The sequence below is a fragment of the Alligator sinensis genome, unplaced genomic scaffold (assembly GCF_000455745.1).
Source record: "Alligator sinensis unplaced genomic scaffold, ASM45574v1 scaffold790_1, whole genome shotgun sequence".
NCBI classification, from domain to species: Eukaryota; Metazoa; Chordata; order Crocodylia; family Alligatoridae; genus Alligator; species Alligator sinensis.
Genome location: NW_005842723.1, coordinates 246384 through 253130, shown reverse-complemented (window position 1 = coordinate 253130; position 6747 = coordinate 246384).

Sequence of the window (6747 nt, the reverse complement as noted above, 5' to 3'; positions counted from 1 at the left end):
AAAAAAAGATTGCTTTCTATAGGACTCCTGCCTCATTTTTTGCAGAAGTTAGATGCTGTGCAGTGAATGAAGCAGGGATTGCAGGAAAATAAGAGATGTTTTCACAGTTAAGGCAAATAAATGCTGTCCTGGAGAAATGTATTCTAAGCCTTTATTTGCTACCAAGCTCCCTGTGAGATTCTGGGAAAATCACAGAAACCATACCTTTCACAAGGCAGCCAGTCACTGTGTGCTCCTCACTTTTGGGGTCCCTGATTTGAGACCTGGGCTTCTGATTTATGGAAGTGCTCAATCAAAGGCAGTTGCGCTCTGAATGTATAGGATTCTGTCATACTGAGCATCCTTGTCAACAAAAATTGCACCACCAAAATTAGTGGCAATCTTTTAGACCCTGAACTTTATGCTCCAGGTCTTCAGTTACGGACTGTTCTCTCAGGAAACTTGCTGCATCTACACGTACAATTAATTTGAAGCAATAAACTCTAGAGCAGTTTAAGCCAGAGTAAACTATGGCTGGGCACAGCAGCAGTTTGAGTTGGAGTAGAGCAGTTTACACCAGGGCCACTCAGTCCTTGGTTCTGGGTGGTGGCATTGCACAGCAGAGGGGCTGGCTGGGGCACAAGGGTGCTAGAAGTGTGGAGCTGCATGGCTGGGCAGCAGGCAGGAGTCTGGCTCCCAGCTGGCTGAGCTGACTGGGCACAATTTACACCTGAGATCAGTGTCTACATGTGCATTTAATTGCAGTAAATTACCTCATCATAAGATAGTACTGTCATTGACATTACTATCTTACTGCAGTGTAAATTAGTATACTGCGGCCTAATACCATTGCACATGTAGATGGCAATGCTTTACTCTGAAGCCAATTAGTCTACTCTGCAGCAAAGCATGCGTGTAGACACAGCCCCTGAGGACCGAATAAACCAGGGCTTGTGTGGACAAAACAGTGTATGATCATGCAACTCTAATATCCTGCTGCACATGTATGAGAGAACGGACATTGGGTTGTACAAGCATTGTATTAGGTCAGGAATGGGGACCTGGGTGTTACTATAGATAGCTCAATGAACCTCTGCTCAATAGAGAACTGAGGCCAACAATGCACAAAAGTATATTACATGGAGTGGGTCTACAAGTGTGCTTTAATGCACATTAGCCTATTTTAATGTGCATTAAAGCATCACAATAAAATGCTTTTTTCACTAATGTGCATTAAGATAGGCAAATGCACATTTTTCTAGTACTTCACAATGTAGGGTGTCTATACACGAACACAGAGGCTACTCCAGTGAGCTGAAATTCCAGTGCATTGGAGCAGACTTGATTAATCAAGTCTGCTGTAGCTTGCAATTGAATGAGCTCATTGAACAAGCTTTAGTTCAAGTGCCCCCACCACCATTTTGAAGCATGGGGATACTGATCCATGAGATGCGGTGGTACTTTAATTAGAGTGTCTCTTAGAGCCACTCTAATTAAAGCACCACTCCCCCACCCCACTCCTGGAGCACATGTAAAAGTGCCCAGAAGTAGTAGATTTAATTTATATTACCTAAAGCATATTCATGAATGTGTAGAAGTGCCCTGTGAAAGAAACAGACTGGAGAACAAGGCAGATGGCATAAATGATTCACCCTCACCTAGATGGTATCTGCAGTTCTGGTCACCTAGGCTCAAAACAGAATGTATACGAGTTTCAGAGCAAGAAGAAGGATTAAGAGAAATCCAGCAGGGCTTAGGCATTATCAGCACTTTCAGGAGTAAGACAACCTTGGGTATGCCCAGAAGCAGGTGCCTGGGAAACTTACTGGTGGCAACACTGGTGCCTATGGGCTTCTGGTGCCTCCAGAAATAGGCAGCAGGTGAGCAGAGACATTAAGGACTTGCTGTTTAGACCTATGCAGCTGTCAAGACAAAGACACACCCAGTTCCCTTTGTGGATCTAGCCATTTTCTTGTTAATTGCCCCCAAAATTCTGTATGCACATATGGTTATTCAGGGCCTTCCTTTTAATGATTAATGGTAAATAAAACATCCATAATGTTTCCACTAGTAAAATATTCAAGATCTCAGCTAATTTTACTTGTTAATTAACATTAGCTCTCTTCGTTTATTACTTCATTTATTGTAGGAGCCAGCTATGACCACGTAAAACTGGATGACGGCAAGTACAAATCTATTTTCTAAATGGTTTAAATATTCAGCACCTTGCAGGCTGAGAAGTCAGGGAGTTCTCTGCTGCGGTCCTTTCTCCAGCTAGCTCTATGCCCAAAAGACATAAGTATTGCATTCCCATATCCTTTACATCCCACCTGCAGTTTATCTTTTAGAAATCCTCTCTTAGCTCAGCCTCGGTGTTTGCAACCTCACAATATCCACATAACCCCAGAATCCCATTTTCAAAGTATCTCATACAAATCAGCTGACACTTACCCCCTCCCCACCCATTGGCTTTCCCTACCTTCTGAACTGTATTTCACCTTCACACTCTAAGGCCCCCCTCTGGACATTAAAAAAAATTAACCTGTGATAAATATAATGTGCCAGACAGTCAGGCAAGTTATCCTATGATAAAAATGGCAAATCTGCAACACAATTTATAAATCCAACTCAGACAAGTTTTTTACTAAATCAGCAACTTCTTTCTGATGCAGTCCCACAACAATTTTAATGCCTGGCATGTCACTTGGTTTAAAGGGCATGCGAGGAGCCTGGGTTTGGGAGCTGCTCCCTGGTTCTGGGATGCCCCCTGCCTTTCAAATTTGCAGGCAAATTAAAAGAGCGGCTCCCCCATGCTCAGCTGCCCACATATCCATTTAAAGTTCCCAGCATACAAGGAGTCTAGCACCAGGAACTTGCTCCCCAATGCAAGGCTCCATGCATGCCCAGACCTTTAAAATGCATTCATGCAGCCCAGCTACTTGTACACCCTTTAAAACTTGCCAGTGGGTGTGTCTACACATGCATTAGATCCCAAAGCAGTTTACTCACAAGTAAACTACTTGCAAGTAAACACTCCTGGGTAAACATCGCATGTGCAGCGCAGCAGACGCAGATTTGTTGCTAATGGCAGCAAACTGATCTTGTTTCCTGGTGCCCTGCAATGGGCTCATGCTGCCACCAGGGGGAAACTCTAGGCTTCTACTGGGGGCTAGCAGGGAGCATGAAGCCAGGAGACAGCAGTAGCCTGGCCAAGGCTGGGATATTGCACCCTGCCCCCATGGGGCTTCCTGATGCCAGGGTGGGGATAATGATCCCAGCCTTCTAACCAGGCTGCCTATGAACTGCTACCCCTTTACACCTGGGGTTTCAGCCCATGGAAGCTGTACCTCCTTACAGTCTCTTTGCAGGAAATATTTCTGTTTTCATTTCTTTTAACTTGCGTTTACCCCAGAGCCGATCCCAAGCAGCACAATTTCAGAATTCCACCCATAGTTTGCACTATCCCCCAGTAGAGGGTAGACATCTTATTAAAAGTGTATTCTATCCTTTGTTTGAGCAAATGACTCTTGAAATAGAAAGGTAAACTACAATATATGCAGTGCATCCTATACAAAGAGAAGCAACATCTGCTTGGTATTTGCCTCAACAAATCATTATGTTTCAAGGAGCAGAGTAGTGCCCTTTGCAACAAGTGCCCTAAGTCACAGCACCTGAAACATTCTGTGTTAAGCTGTCTTTTTCATGCATGATAAGTCCATCCCTTCTGGAAATACAATTCCCCATGATCAGTGAACTAGTTCAGTCTTCAAACAGCAATAAACTCCATTAGCTGTCTGGCAAGGAGTATAATGCTTCCAACTAGCACTAAGGAGAAGAGAGAGGAAGGTGGGAAGGTATGGAGGAAAGTTAGGTTGTTAACTGACCCATCTTTAATTGAACTCAGTAGAATGACCACCTGAGCCTTGGCTACATAGCCCCTGTACTCCTTGCTAGAGTGATGCCATAGATCACACCTGACCTGTTCGTGCCTGCTCTGCAGGGGCCAGAAATGAGGCTGTTGTAGGGTGGTGCCGCGTGGGCATATCTAGTTACTCCAGTTATTATGTCAGTACTTGCTCCTCTGGGCTTCACACTAAAATACAGGGCTTTTAATGTATTTGTTCTCACTTTTGACAACTTGTAATGGCTAAACCCAAATATTTTTCCCCCATTTGTACTGAGAAGACCCTGTTTTTCTTTCTTTCCTTGTGATTTTAGGGGAGAAGCATGAGTGGCACAAAAAGAGCATTAAAAGCGAGCATGACATTGAGGAGTGACAAGGAACTCCTTCCAATTTTTTTCCTCCTGCAAACACTTCTACATGTAAGGAAGTCATTACCCATTACAGTTTTCACATGCTAACAATGTTAGGCAGTATTAACGTTAGTACATGCGGTAAGCTATTGCACATTAAGGGTTCATACCCTCTCTAGTATGAACAGCTCTGACTTGCCATTAGAGGCATCCCAAACAGGGGCATGTGGCTTGGAGCTGCCAAGTCTGCCTCATAGCTGCCTGGCTCTCCAGCAGCTTTCCGATCACCCTCTTGTCCCCAAAGCTTGCCAGTGGCTCCCTTCCCACCTTCCTTCCCCTACCTATGGCTCCCCACTCACCAACAGCTGCCCAGTTCTCCCTGGGTCTCCGTCAGTGCAGGGCAGTAGAATTTCAGATGATAGATCAGCCACATAAAGGGGGAGGAGGGGAGAAACTGGGAGTGGTGCATGCTGGGGTACTGAAGGACTGAGAATTGCTGGTACTAGTCCCATGGAGTGGAATGATACTGCAACACAAGCTGCCTTACACCAGACAGAGATAATCCTCACCCAAAGAGGCATAACTTTGAGATGTTCAAAAGGTACTTTGTTCCTCTTGTTCTGCCTTAATGTGTAGACATTTCTGTTTTAAGAGCACTTAGCATGTAGAAAAGGTAACATCTAACAATACCCTGGATGACTGATGGTGGTAGGAAGGAGACAGAGAAACTGGGGTGTCCTACTCCCATTGATCCTGCTTTTTTCTTACTTCCTTGTTTGCCAAGGCGGAGATCTACTCAAGATTCCCAGTCATATGAGAAGGAACATTTCTGATGATTTTATAATGTCTGCTTGCAGCTTGTAAGAGTATCTGTCTCACACATGCAGTTCCCTGACGAATCTTACCTCTAAAAAATACTGCCCCCTTATATGCATGCCACATAACATGTAAGCTACCACTGCATATCTTCATGCTGTTCTTGTTTTAAGCACCTGGATAAATATCTTCCATAGCTATCCTTTTACTGGTTTAATATTTGTCCATCTTTCAAATCAGCATTCATTCCTGCCTGTGGCAGGGGGTCAGGCTAGATGATCTGTTCAGGTCCCTCCTGACCCTAGCTACTATGAAACTATGAAATAAAGTCTTTTTTATGTCCTCCCCCAAATAAGCTGTATGCTTAGTGCCTTTGCAGTCTCTGAGGGATAACCTTATCCTACTTTAGCTTTTGCTTTTTTTGGAATAATATTGGGCACATAGATAGTTGCCATGGATCAGCTGATGTACTGTCCCTGCCCACTTTCAACTCATTGCAATGTGCTTGTTTAACCATACTCTTGATCAATTACATTGTCTCTAATTACATTTTTAAGCTGCTGAGTTCAGACTTCTTATAATCATAACAAAAACAACAGCAGCAGGCGGCAAATGCTTTATATGAATTACTGTTTTATATCATCCATCTCTATTTCACGTGCTATAACCTTGTCACCACAAGATAAAAGGAGCCATCCATAAAGATGCATAGGCACCTACATTCCCATTAATTTCAGTAGGAGAAAGGTGAATTCAAAAAGAGTTTAGGTGCCTAAATATTCCTTTGCATCTTGCCCTTGACGTCTGGCAAAGTGTAATTTGTACTTGATTTTTCTGGCAAGGGTTAACAATACAATCAATAATGTTTGTATTGATTAATTTGCCCATGTTCATTTCAGTGGTCTTTAATGGCAAAGAATAGGGTTCACTGGGCTAGAGGATAGGGCTTTTATATATTCAAATATTTCACAGCCAGAAAGTCTCATCAAGTTCCCCTGTATCAATCCCAGATAACTTGTGTTTGACTATACCATCTTCAAGACAAGGCAACCCCCTCTGGACCTACATGCATCAAGTGATGGAGCATCATATCCACCCTGTCCTGAGGGATCTTGTTCTGATGATTAGTCGCTCTCACAGTGTTAAAAATTTATGCCTTATCCTTAATTGGAATTTATTTAGCTTCAACTTCCAGCTGCAGCCTTTTGTCCACCAGCTTCCAACTTGCTACCTCAAAGAGCCCTTTAGCACTGTAGCAGGACCTGGCCCCAGGGGTGGCCACAACACCCTTTGGGGACCAAGCAATTCCTGCCCCACTCTAGCTCCTCAGGGTACCCTTCCTTTTCCCTTTCCTGCCACACCTTGATGAATATTTATAGTGTTTCAGGAGGCTACCCCAGAGTCCAAGAGGGAAACATCAGCCAGATGGTACTTCCCATGCCTAGCTAGCCCTAGTCATGCCCCTTAGACACTAAGTTGTGGTCCTTCTGGCTCTAAGTGCCTCAGGGCCCTAGTTGCCTTATGGGCTGTATTCATGGCCTCCATCCTCCCCTGTAGCTACACCTATGCTTGGCAGGGGTTACTTTGAGTTAATCTACTGGGCCCTGCTACCCTGTTCGTCACACAATCCACTCAGCCTGCCAGGCACCTGGCCCTGGCTAGGCTTTCTTGTCTCCCTTGGCCCCTTGCCCTGGTTCA